Below are 14507 nucleotides of genomic sequence, written 5' to 3' on the forward strand. Positions count from 1 at the left end.
CACTAATCAACAAACAGGGACATCAGACTGAACACCCAGCACTGATCACGTCACTAGTCATAAGGAATCTCACGGATTGGTTCCCTGACTGCCTTAAAACCCAATCAACCTACTTACTTACTCACTTGGCCTGACGAAGCTTTTGTGTCAAAAGCGAAACGTTGCCCAGCAATAAATCCACCGAGTGTTTACCAAACCCCTCTGAAACGATGACTTCCCAATCGGTCCCAAACATTTTCCAATTGATTGAATGTGGGGCTGTTTCTAGCCTGGTGCTTGCGAACTCGATCAAACGACGGCTGGTGTAACATGAGATTCATACCTGCACGTGAGTCGAGGTGCCCCCAATCAACTCCGCAAAGATTTCCAACTTGATTTCAATTCAGCACCAGGTATTGCGAAATTGTTCGAGATATCATTTATCAGCTTACCAATATCTCTAAAACCGTCGAAAAAGTTGCGAGCTCAATTTCTCCCATGAATCACTCACTGTTGCAGTTAAACGGTCCCTCGCAAATGGAGCTGACGTTAGCGGTGGACTCGCTTGAATCTTTAACAGTGTTTTTCAACTGAATATGCGGTGGAACTACCTACCCATCCGGTGATGCCCAAAATGGTGAAACCGGTAGTGCATTGTCCACTCACCAAACCTACTTCATATCCACCTTAAACACCCTCCCAACTGAAACATGAGGTGCACTTGGGCAACAATCACAACTGGTGAACACCACAAATCAGATCCCCCATCAACACTATCTTACCTAGCAACTGCGTTTGTCTGCATAAACGTCTAGTTGAGTGTTCATGTGTGAAAAAACGTATAGAAATTCGAGAAACCGGCCTTCATGGTGTGTCTCAAAGATGGAGGAACTGTCTGCGAGCTATCTGGATTTTTTATTAACCCAGTATATTGTTGTACTATTGATCGGATTACTTTGCGCGGAGACTCCCGGTGTCCACTAAATATCGATGACATTTCAAGACTCAAACGTGCGTGCCTTTTTAATCACGTGATATCAGCTTCCTGACTGAAGGCGTCGCAGGCGATATCCGTGATAACCTATGATGGCTTAGTTCATGCGTTGGAGAAGGAACGTAACATTCAATGACAGGGAAGCGATAGTCACATTTGGGTGTCATTCAAGTGTAGGTTGTACAGTTATCAGCAATCTTCCTTCATTTTCTCCTCTTTCTCAGGCCTTGCAAAGTTGTGCCTCAACACTTGAATCCGTTACCCGGATTTTTTTGTGAAAGAAAAATTCGTTCAGCTCTATCACTGTTTCGGTGTTTAGCTGCCATGCTACCCGAAGGAAGCGCGAGGGCTGGGATACTGCCATGTTGCCCAAGCCTAGACAGGGGAAGTCGAGAAGCAGAGGTCGGGTTCGGACCACGGACCCAGGGGCGAGAAGCAGAGGTCGGGTTCGGACCACGGACCTTCCGATCAGTAAATTCGCCTTCTAATCGCTGAGCCATCTCGCCTCCCCCACTTTGTGGTGAGGAAGCAATCGGATTAAAAAGATTGTATGCACGCACAACAAAAACGTCAAGAGTCCCGAGCCACGAAAGTGTGAGCTCAGACTATCCAATCGACTCAACTAAGCAAGACGGCCCAATGTTGTTGTACAAAATAAGCGTGCTAAGAGTCTTCAGGGTTTTACCTACATCTAAGCGAAGCCTCCCGTGAATTATGAATGAGTGCAAGCTTTCACCCGTCGAAAGTGTGAGTTATATGTGATCGTTGGTAGCGATTGGCCTACACTTGTTGGAAGATCGGCCAACTTACCAAGTCATGGGCACAAAGGTCACTAATACGTGAATGTTTAGCTTAATCGAATTTCAGCGGCATCAAATCAGGACAGAATCTTCTGAGACGCGTGTTGCTTTACCTGCTCACATCTAGCTCGGCATAACAAGGTATCAGTTAACATCGATGGGAAAATAGACAAGCAGTTCAGTGGTATCTAAGGTACTACTCCGATTGTGAAGTGGTCTTGAGTTCTGCTCCTCCTCCCCACTCTTCCCCATATTTAGCGAATATCGACGAGTACAATTAGTTGTTCAGAACTAATTGTATATGAAATCGGTTCTATCGCCTTATTTGGTAATGCCGCACTCCTAATGTCAGAACCGGTCTATTTTAGTGGAACAGGCACATAATGTCTGTGAACGTTACATACTATTCTGCCTGTAGCTATGGTCTTTATATATATATATATATATATCATATTAGGGAATTAATAGTAGCCACTGCTCAGAGCTTCGACCAAGTATTCGTTTTGATGAAACTTTCTGATCATGGCATCAATCTGATCCTAGCAACAATTCATTATCACTTTCCATGCTGTCTAACTGACTTTTTAATCAGGAGAGGCGCACATTCCACCGCATAACTGGAAGCCAAATTCTTTGACGTCCGTATATGCTTGCACTAAAGCTACCATATTATTACTACAACAGCAGAAGGGTGTATATTCATCTCATAGTCTGCTACTCGGGCTCCCAGTGATTTTGCAATGTGTAAAACTAGTGTGAATCATTGAAACCTTGACACGTTTTCACCTTGGATTGGCAGAACAATCGCGATTCGCTTATCGTAAACACAAAACCTCCCTGGTTACGGACATGAGAGTGAAGTTAGCGCATCCCGAGATCGAATCAACCAGAAATGATTTATAGCTAAACTCAACACAGTGGATTATTCCTTGCAATTGTTCTGGTATCATGCATTTGTAAATATGATTCAGGGTTGCACCGCATCCATCCTCCACCATAAGCCTGCCGCTGTAACTTTAAGTAAGTGTTCTGCTGAAAAACCGTAATGGCCATCACAATGTTTCTTGTGACAGAAAGCGCATTTCTTATCACTTGAAATGTCTTCATGGCTAGAGTGTGACCCTTTTTCAGAGCCCGGCCACTTCATGGGATAAATCTCTGTTTTACTTACACTACTGCTCATAAAACCCACATACAAAAACACTTCCCAGTCACTAATTGATACTGGAGTGGGGTAATCACACTTTTGAGTTTCCCACCAAAGTTTGCTTCACGGTCGGTGTACTCACTAGCTTTCACTTGAGGCCTGGTAACCCCTTGGGTTCAGTTGTGTCCGGGGCCGGCATATTCATGCAGTGCCACTGTTCTGTTTGACGCCCAACGCTCGACTGAATGTGGTCGCACAGTGTTGCAGGCGGAATTCTGATGAGAATTGGCATGCAATGGTGGATCACTTGGAGGGTGGTCCACAGGACGGTTCTCATAAATTCATTTGATTTCATAATCTGTGAGGCTTCCAGTCTCCCAGCCGTTCTCACGGCCCCGAGGGGCATAAGACAACGCAACACTAGACGAATGCATGATCAGAATCCTCACGATAATTCTAAATGATAACGATGTAATCGATTCGAGTTTGTAGCTCACTGCCTGCGACCGAACAATTTCGATTGAACTGAAGGCAGCTTGACTTCACGTAGCCGAAGCAGTTGTTCACTGTTGTTGTAATTGATGCGGAATATTGGTATATCAGGTGGGTTTATTGGTTGTTAGCTTGTTCACCAAGCTTGGCGAATAACCTGCAAACGTTTCACCAGCGCTGGACGTGAGGTCGTCAGTACAATGTTCTGCGTCACACAACATTAGGCTGTTAAATGATGCGCGCACATTAGACGAATTAAGTCGTATCACAGAGCGGCTTATTGTGTCCCAGATGTCAGCCAACGTAACGAGCAATTGTGATCCGTTCGATGAAAGTTTTATTGCAGGTGAATTCCACTTGTTCATGCTTCGGCGCTAGCCCATAGATTCAGTTTCAAGTAAATCTGTGTGATAAATGTTGATAGCGCAAACAGGGGGAAAATACCAAGGTGCCGACAATCCATGGTAGTTTCATGTAGTTTGTGAAATCCGACAGTGGACCGCGATACAAAGTTCAGGCCGATCACCAGTGGCCTGACTACTTTCCAATAATGTCCAGCTGCAGTGGCCTGACGATGAAGTACTGTCAAAATCCGAACATCAAGGAGTTCACGTTCATAATTATTCCGCGAATGTTCGCCTGATGAAGCAATCTGAGGACGAGCAACAGAACACTTCGAGAGATGATGGGTCAGCGAATGGCGAATCACAACAGGCTGATTCTAACACTACGGCAAAATAAAAATAAACTTGCTCCTTAAGCGGTGTATTGTTTGTCACCAGTTATGAGGAAGTTTAGGTTCCAAACAAACAGAGAGAAGCTCAAATGAGACCAAAGGTTGCTTTAGAATCAAATTTCGTGACTTCAAGACTATCCGATTAGTCAATCTCTGCCGTAGGATCATTTCTACCCAGTCCCACCGGTTATCCTTACTATCGTCACCCGCATTCTGCGTCGATGCAGTAGGTCATGCGACATCGATCTAGTTGCTTACCTCCGTTATTAGAGACTAATACCGACCACTTACCGATGACATCTTCAAACCTCTCAAACATTCCTGCATATTCTCCTCATCCAAATGTCTTGTGCTTTGGTTTATTTAAGTCAACATGCAGAAATAAACTGTCTGGGTATGATCAGCTCTTGAAATAGCCAACACCATATATGTCCGTGTGAACTGGTGGTACGAAGAACCCAGAACACCCATTGTAAATGATCTGAATGAGATCATTCACGGTCCTTCCGATGCGTCCAAAATTTAATCAGTTGGTCTCAATTACTCACAGGTCCTTCGTCAACGCTCAAGAAACGGATGAAATGTGTGACTTTGATCTGAATGCTGACGACAGCACCCAAGCACTGACGAACAACATCATTATAAGGCTACCATATTGTAGAGGCTGGCTAATAACCCGTGATTGCTCATCTTTATAGGGGTTTTATTTTGATGCAAACGATATCCCCAGTATTTATCTGTGCTTTTCGCGCTTCCAGGAAAACGGATGACCACGGTAACCACTGATATATTGAAGGGTTGTGTGCCATCCCACAACCTACATTGATGTTCCTTCGAAGGGCAGAGAGTCAGATAAGGAACTGTAAATTCTCGCGACTGTTAAATACGTTCATTCAAGCAGGGGACATCACCAGGGTGTCTGGCGGTGGAAAACCGTCTGGAGGAACAATCACCAATAGATGAATCCTGAAAAACCTACATCTGTTGTACAGTTTTCTGAAAATTCCTTCTCTACAAACGTCTACACTATTCAACATTCATTAGTTATCAACAAGTGACTTCAGCCTCACCTTTTTTTAGTTTGAAGTTGCTTCTGTTGTTTCAGATGATGAATGATAGTGAAACAACTCATCAGATTTAAATTGGCTATGATGATACTCGGTCCTCCAAAAGCCGGACGACGCCGTCATGGTAACAATGAACTGAATTTTAAGCCAAATCATTTATTCTTGTCCAAGTGGGTTTGAATGTGCCATAGAACCTTACTGAAAGCTTGTTCTCCGCATTTTCTTGCACCCAGTAACCAGCCATGTTTGTTAGTTCATTCATGAAGCACCATGTCTGGGCATAGTGCATTTGGAAATTATTCACTCTCCTTAGCTCGGGCTTCCTCTACCTAATATCATCAACAACACCTTTTTCATATATTCTGGGAGAGCAGTCGTTTAAATACTTTGATGAACTGGTGCAGAAGGCCACTCGTGTCGAGTTATTCAAAAAAGTCTTTCAGTATTTGTATATGTGTTGGATTTCAGAATGGTTCTACTTTAGTTACATCAATAAATTTGTATACCAACTTGAAGCCAACTTGTTTTCTGTTGTGTATTAGTGAACACTACAACGCCGTGCAACACGTATTTCACCTAAGTTTTTATCCCGAATGATTCGTGATTTAGTCAACTATTGTCCTGTTAGCACAAATTCATCACTCGTTTCACCTCTGTGCATGGCACTGATGTGCCTTTGTAGATGGGGCAAGTAACTAATCGGTTTCCAATTGTGTACAGTTGCCGCGATTAAACTTTCCGCGCTCACCTCTGCTATGCCAGTTTTGAATTGGGGTACGTCTGAAGAGAGGGCCACATTTGCCGCAAGCTTTATGCGTTGCTGGTTTACGAATGGAGCGTTGATACTGATGCAAAATTCCTCGAGTTTTGGAGCGTTTGTCGCATCTGGAATATGGTCTACCTGCACACATGTATGCTTTTGACGGTTTCTTGTAGAGAACGGACTTAATCACAACATTCCTCTTATGCGTTTACTAATGGCAGATGAGTACTTACTATAGTGAAAAGCATGGTAGTTCAGGATAGATTTCTGATGCCTCTTTATTTCTGGTAGATAGAATGATGCCTTTCTGTGTGTCGAACATTAATAACACTTCTCTTTACCACAGTGTCCATTTGAAGGATATGTATTCTTAAATAATACAACCTAGTTAGCTGCGCTCTGTGGTCGTTCTCGCCGATACTTGAGTACTTTTCGTTGATTCTTCGGCGAATTCGTGTGCGGAGTTTTCCCTCCTCTCCTGACTCCTTTTTGATTGCGTATCATGTTACCTTGCTATGGCGGGGAGACAACATTTTTGTGGAGACATATATCTATGCTAAATTTCCAACAAACAAGGATTTCTCCTAGCGAACGGTCCAGGCTGTCTACTTTGAGGTGGTCGCTCTTTAAGAAACCACACTTACTAACTATGCAAGTGGACATCATAATAGATGATACATATTTCCCCACTACCACAATCACTGCAGTTGTTAAAGTGCTTCGGCGCCTAATGAAACAAAGAACACCCCCTGAACAACACCACTGTTATCTTTCCAAAGACTAATTACCACAGACAAAATGAAGCTACTGTGTTTCATATATCTATGTAAATTTCCAACAAACAAGGATTTCTCCTAGCGAACGGTCCAGGCTGTCTACTTTGAGGTGGTCGCTCTTTAAGAAACCACACTTACTAACTATGCAAGTGGACATCATAATAGATGATACATATTTCCCCACTACCACAATCACTGCAGTTGTTAAAGTGCTTCGGCGCCTAATGAAACAAAGAACACCCCCTGAACAACACCACTGTTATCTTTCCAAAGACTAATTACCACAGACAAAATGAAGCTACTGTGTTTCAAAGATCCCTGGTTTACAAGAGCTACAATGATTTACACTGTAACGTCACATGAGTTAATATGTTGCGCAATGTTAACAGTAGTCGAACCATAAGTCTAAAACAGGGGAACTATTGAAGAGGATAGGTAGTGCACTTGATCCATTAGCCATGGGGATTTTTGCCTTAGGTATGTAATAAATCCCGGGAAAAATTCATTCAGTAATATTTTTCTGCCTTGTTGCATATGGACTAACTAGAAGGCAGTAACACCTTCCGAACATGTTGATAATGTGTATAGGTTGGTAGAAAGGAAGTCGTCCGCTTACAAGTAATACTGTGGCCAGTCCTCAATGGAAGCTAGCAAGGTACAACATTCACCGTAGTATCGTGCACAAACCAAGTGGAATCCAGTAGACGTAGCACGTTAATCTTGGCTTGCTGAAAAGAACAGTATGTTTACTCAGAGAGCCTTGGTAAATCATCTCGATGAACTTTGATGACCATACATCTCTAAATAAGACAACAGTTATCCACGCTGCTTGCTCGCCGTTCGGAACATAAGCAACACCCCGAGCATGGCAACCAGAGAAGAAATGCCCTGTCTTTTCACAGTACCAAGCAACACCCCGAGCATGGAGAAGAAATGCCCTGTCTTTTCACAGTACTCCCCTTAAAGCAACCTCTCATGGTAACCATTCATCTAATGGTGAATCCTTGCTCGTGGTGTTGAAGAACCACTCTACTAACCACAACCTGGAACACATTTAGGACACAAAAATCTCCTACAGAGGGCTTGAATACGATACGCATTATCTAGTTTTCTTACGCTTAAAGGCGACTTGTGGCATGCATATGCAAGTTGGCACCGTGAATGAGTACATGGGTGGAACGCCTACCTACATGAAAAGCACTTCTCAGAGAGTTGTACATTGAATAAAATCCACTTACTCTTTCGATGTCTCATATCAGACTCATTTTCAGTTCAAGCTAACTACAGACAACGAGTTATCACATTAATCCATTGATTGACTTGATAATCCTGATCAGTTAATCCGCTTTAACTATGTTTGGATCTAAGTCAGCTGCATCACGCCAACTAGACAGTTTAATTACAGCTGACTTGTAGAGGCTGTATTCTGCTCAGTGCCATTTCAGGGTGATAGAAGCCCATCAAGTATGTGGCAGAAAATCGGTGTGGCGTACGGGAAGAGACAGAGGAACCGCAGTGATTCCAATACCAACACATTCAATTTGGCAAAAATTGAAAGGGACTGAGCAGAGCCAACGAAATTAAACTAACAGCCAAGACTGGCAAACCGACCAACGGCGAGGCGATCAGAGTGGCTAACTTGATAATATGGTTTTGATGCTTTCTTGTTATGAGGAGCATACCTGTACCAGCCCCAACGATCTCGAAACACAAATGAATGTCCTAAAACTGGGGCAGCACCACTTCACCAAAATGAACATAGAAACTTCTTAGTTGAATTTAAGTGAAATAACTACTCTTTGTTATATCAGTTAGCTGGTAACTGTCAGCAGCGTTTATCTAGAATTGGACAGCGCTCATGGCGTGGACATCAATATGATCACATGCATAAGGACAAAGAACTCTATGCTGTGTACTACACAAGAATCACCTAAACAAAGATTAAATAGGGAAGAGGTCATCAGCCTCCATTCGAATGACGGCCAATTTAGAAGAGTTTACATTAGGAAGTCACCAGACTTAAAAGACTTTATTTGATGCCTGGTCTGGACATACCACAGGAAATGAAAGTGTACTATTTGATGTTGTCATATACATTGGGTTGATACACCTGCTCATATCAACAAAATTAAATTTATCCCAAAAGCTTCTAAGCCTTAATTTTCTTTTTCGGAATCCCAATAAAGCAGCCAGATAGGCGAGTTGATGTGTCTATGAGTTACTCGCGATTTTCCTTTGTTTCCAGTCCAGAAATGAGCGATTATTTGACCCCGTGTTAGCGGTGTTCACATGCACACAATCTTCACACACAACCTCCAAACAAGAGTAGTAAGTATTGACATCACGGTAGGGTTCAGTGGTTTGCAAATCCCCTGAAACTTTTCAACACTAATCTTTCCTTTTATTGAGGGAAAGTAGTGCTCTCTAAGTCATTATGTTAGCGGTCTTTGTGTAATTTCCTCAGTGTTACTTAATTCTACCCAATGGTCGTTGGCTTGTTCGCTGAGCTGGGCAATTAGAGGTGACATATCAGTGCGTAGTTGTGCGTAGCGGTGGGTTAGTGGTTGTGCGCTGTTTTAGTTTGCCTGCTTACTTATATCTAGGGCACATTTGAACAAAAAGCAAGTGTAGGTTGCCCACTTTCCGTATGAGCATAATATTCAGCCAGCTAAGTGTCCCTATGGGACTGCAAATCTATGTTTCTTTGGTTAGTTCAGTTGACTACTCCTTTAATGACCTTGTACGACTTTCTCATGGCGAACTGGACTATGGACGTAAAGATATATCAGATATATCATACGCTTCAGGCTGTCGCCTAAACTCAAGTCACTGGACACACTGTTTCAGTGATTGAAATCATGTCGCAGGGATGTACGGTCTAGACCAAAAATGTCCCCTAATTTATCGAGAGTGACAATGCTATTCACCCGTCTTACAAGTAATCTTACGAACTGAACTCCAGTATCTTGTTGTTTTGGCTAATTTAGCTGCTGATCTACTCCTCCAGAGTCAGATACTTCCAGGTTTTTCTTCGTGAGCGTTCTTTGTTGAGTAAGCATAACCAGTGATTCACTCTTTGTAACAAATAGGCGGCTAGTGACAATCAGCTGATCTCAACAGCATGCTTGTACGAATGATCGATCAATGCGGCTTTCGTGCTCAACAATGTAGGTGGCTGTGTTTCTCTTGCCGAGATATGACCTTAAATAATAAGCGGAAGTTTGGTAAGATCAGAATCTCTCAACAGTCCTAATTAGAACGATAGCTTGAAGAATATGGTAGACATTTTTCGATACCTTCAGTACCGTTAAGGTCAAAAACAGACTACTAGTGAAGTAATCAGGTGAAGCAAGCGAATAGATATGTTCGGATTCCCGCAAAAAGATGAAAGTTAATCTCCCACCAGCAGTGGTGATAAAAGGCCTGTCTGCAATCTTGTGGGAACAGTTTATGCGCTCCAATCACCAGACTACTCAACATTTATGGTTCTGAAAATTGCTCGGCTAATGACGTTCTTAACTGCTTTGCATGATGCCATTGTCCCCAGTTTCATGCGTAGTAATCTGAGCCGGATCTCATACTTTTATGGAGCTAACGTATTTAAGTAACGACGATTCATCGGCTGGCTCAACCATCCTTCACCATAAGGAGCATGATCGATATTAGCTATCAAACAAACACCGCTTTTGTCAAGTCTTGCGCCCAGCAGGTAAATGTAGTCTCGTATTATCAGTCATTCATCTTCCTTCATTGAGTTCAGTTTTCTACGTCAGCACAGTAAGCCACTAATGTACATGTAAAACTCCTTTAGGCCACTCTCAGGGGTTAACTCAACTCCGTCTTAAGTCGCTAGCCATCCGAATAGACGCAATAGCTATTGTGTCATCCATTTGATACCCAACTTCAGTTCCGAAGAATCAACAATATATATCAAATAAAGACCGGCTAGTGCTTTGAATATTCGCAGGGTATTAACTCCAGATCATCTCATTTGCTAACTAACATGAACTTTCGTAAAAGTCCGTGTCTCTCGATGTTTGCTCAAATATTTTCGCGGTAACAATTTATTGTCTATTGTGTCTGTCAATAATCGATCTTCTCATGGTTCTCTTACTACCGCTTTACTGATCAAAAAACCGCACCCTTATTTGATGAGGCACTGTACTTCTGTAAACAAATTCCCTATTGTTGATATCCTAAACTAGTGAGCTGGTTTAAGATATACCCCAACCGTCCAAATTAATGCAATATTTCTGACATGTGTCCTGGCATGTGAAAATGTCCAGAATTCCAGTCCTTGTTTCGAAACCATTAAAATGAATACTAAAATCATAGCAAAGCGTAAGTACGTCATCAGTAGCGAAACACACTCATTTGCAAACCGTTTTGATTTTTCGGGAGACTTACCTAAAACCAAGGTTTTTAAGCGGGAATACGGAAATTTCGCCTACCTGATTAGCCCCAAGAAGGACGAAACCGTTCGTGGACTGTCAAAGAGTTATCAACAACGTCTATACGTCGTCAGTATTTTGTAGAATATATGAGGTACGAATTTCCACCCCTCTAAATGACCACTACTAACCAATGTCTTCAATATGCTGAATGCTAGCTCAGAAAGAATAAATCAAATTCTCGGTAGGATCTCATTTTAGAGGATAAGCACATCAGACCATGTCCTTCGTGCACTGATGTATGTTATGTGCCTTCAAAGAGTTTCTCTTGAGGGCGTCAGTGTTTAATAATTTACGTAACTAACTTTCGGGTTTATAAACATTCCTCGTTTTACGTTGCAAGTATTTTGCATGAAATGAGAGTGATGATCCCGTAGACTGTGTGCCTTAATGAATGACAAGCTGGCCTTCACAAAGTCCCAGAAACCCCCCTGCGAATGAAGTGAGTGTGGCTCCTAATTCACTGCGCTTCTTATGTTAGGCTGTGTGGTATGGATATTTTCAGTGTTCCACATCCCAGGAGACCATCACAGTGAAATTCGGCCTATCCACATGGCCGTAGATGGGGCGAAGTTCTTTCATTTCCTCTTCGAAACAGCAACGTCTTATGGGTACTTATTTTCGATAGGCTACTGTAGCCCTGTTCAGAAACTTAAACCACTTTGGAAACAAATATGTGTACTACGGGTAGTAAATTTCCTTAATGTATAGAAATCCAAATCACGAATACTTAATCTTGATCATTTAACAGTTGGATGGTTGCCTTCAGGCCGAAACACATGGTGGCCAAAATAAAATATTCTTAATAAGGTGGATGCTCCCACTTGGTTGGGTGAGATCACTGTATATGCATTCATGAACATTGGCTTCACCCAGAATAAAGTGAAAAGCTGTACTGAGTTGCTAAATTTAGTAGCCTGGTCCATGTTCAACAACCTTTCTGCAAGAAGAACAATGGTTCCATCACGAACTACCAATAGTTTCCCTCCATGGAGATCTGTTTTTTCGTTACAGAATGCACAGAAACTAAGATTAGAGATTTTCAATCTGAGATAACCATTTGTCTCCCTTTAGTACATGATTGGCCCTGGATGGCGTAAATTCTTCTCATCTAATACTACTTAAATAATCAATAAGTATGAATGTACTATCCCAGAATAACGATGCACATTGTGCAGTTAGATTTCCTGGCTTATAAAAACCTCAGCCCTTTACCCACAGATCTTCCTGAAGTTCAATTATTGGTGATGTTTAAAACCACATTAGCAGCATTTATTTGTAGGCTAACACCGTTTATGTGATAAAAATGAAATCTGAAACAGATAACCTCTTATTCATATGGCCGAAACAGCCAGGATGTATAAATTCCAAGGTTTGTACTTCATAGGATGAGCAGTGAGTAAGCAGTCTAGAGACTACACGGGGTCCAGAAGACTAAATCAGTTCTTTTGCAAACATCGTCTTGTTTTTTTTAGTTTTAACCAAACCACTATGTGCTGTGCAGTGCACACAAAAATATCTCTCATCTGCTCAACTTGATTGGATATCAGCAGTCACCTGTTCATGCGCTTTCGAAATGGATCAGCGCCGATAAGATCAGTTGAGTTGCCAAGATAAGCCGATAAAATGTACCCAATTTACGCATGCTACCCATTGTGTACGATTTATAACCAAACGGAAAAGCGAAGAAGATTATCTAAACCTAGCCACCTTTAACCTACACTCAAGTAATTTTTAATAACAAGAAGGCGCATTTTGTTAAGATTAGTATTCTTCAACTGGGGGATCTTGCGCTCCTACTGAAAGACTTTGAGGTCATAATAGAATATTTTTTTCTATTCAGGATCTGCTGAACTTCAGTGTAAACTTGTAATCCTGATTTTAACATAAGTAAGAGACCGGAAATTCTTCACTGTCGATATATTAGGACAGATGGGGAAATAGGTTTGAGGACCTTAACACTGCATGAATGGTATCACCAGGTAAAGATTAACAAATGGTGAGTTTTAACATAGACTGCGGGTTTAATGAGAAACTCAGATACACGGGTAGAAATGTGCTCCAAAGACAAGAAGTGCTCCCTGTAGGACCCTATGCCAAGCATTCGCTTTGAAAATATCTCTTGTTTTCAAAACCATCTAAATTTTAACAAATCAAGCGATCGTGACACATTGATAAATGCGACTGGATGCATCTCGCATCTTAGCACGCCTGACATTGTAAATCGGTATCCGTGTGTCATCCATTTGGGATGGGACCTAAGTTAGTCTGCGGTTTGCTCACAAATGTGAGGTCAGCAGACACGCAGAACGCTTTCATCAGTTGAATAAACTCGATAAAGTATTCTGACTGCCATATATATGTATATATATAATGTCATATAGCATCAAACTGAAGAGCAAACGCTAAACCTGTATTTAGCATCGCAAGAAATGCAGTAAATAATGGAATTAATTCTGAATTCCTGAATCCAGCGAAATCCTTTGTACCTAAGCTACAAGGCTGGGGGAGAAGAATGAAAAAATGAGCTCAAGTAGATCATTAGGTTGACGGAAACTCGGGGACTGCGCCTACCTGATGAGCCTGAAGCGGAAGGGCGAAACTGGTCGTGGGCTGTCAAAGAGTTTTCAGCAACCTTGTGAGTAGTGTCCTTTATGAAAGGATTAGCTATTTCGAAACACTTGAGTACCAGACATCATTTAATTTGTTCGAATGTTCAAGAATAAACGCCGTCAGACGATGCACAATATATTAAAAACCACTAAACGGGAAAATCAGACTGCACATCCAGCACTGATCACGTCACTAGTCATAAGGAATCTCACGGATTGCTTCCCCGGCTGCCTTATAACCCAATCAACCCACTTACTTACTCACTTGGCCTGACGAAGCTTTTGTGTCAAAAGCGAAACGTTGCCCAGCAATAAATCCACCGATTGTTTACCAAACCCCTCTGAAACAAGCGACAAATCTGTTCCGCTCATAATAATAGGTCGCTTTAACAGTGGAAATGATGAAACCTCAACAAACAGTAAGGAAAACTTTGGATTTTACCTCTCCGGTAAACGGAATGAAAACAATGAGAGAGAGTTGTTCGGTCAACAGTGAATGTCGTCAAAACAATTGGTCTCCATGCTTTGGACTATAGTTTCCAAAGTACCAAAATGGAGAACGGGAATCATCGCCTACGAAAAACAGGCCGTAGGAGGATTGTCAATACATGAATGTGTATTATAAGTACTATCAGGGTTAATCTGCGTGACACGCAAAATTCCACTTGGCTTACACGATTCATGGTCGAC

This window comes from Opisthorchis viverrini, assembly GCF_000715545.1.
Source record: "Opisthorchis viverrini unplaced genomic scaffold opera_v5_38, whole genome shotgun sequence".
Classification (NCBI taxonomy): domain Eukaryota; kingdom Metazoa; phylum Platyhelminthes; class Trematoda; order Opisthorchiida; family Opisthorchiidae; genus Opisthorchis; species Opisthorchis viverrini.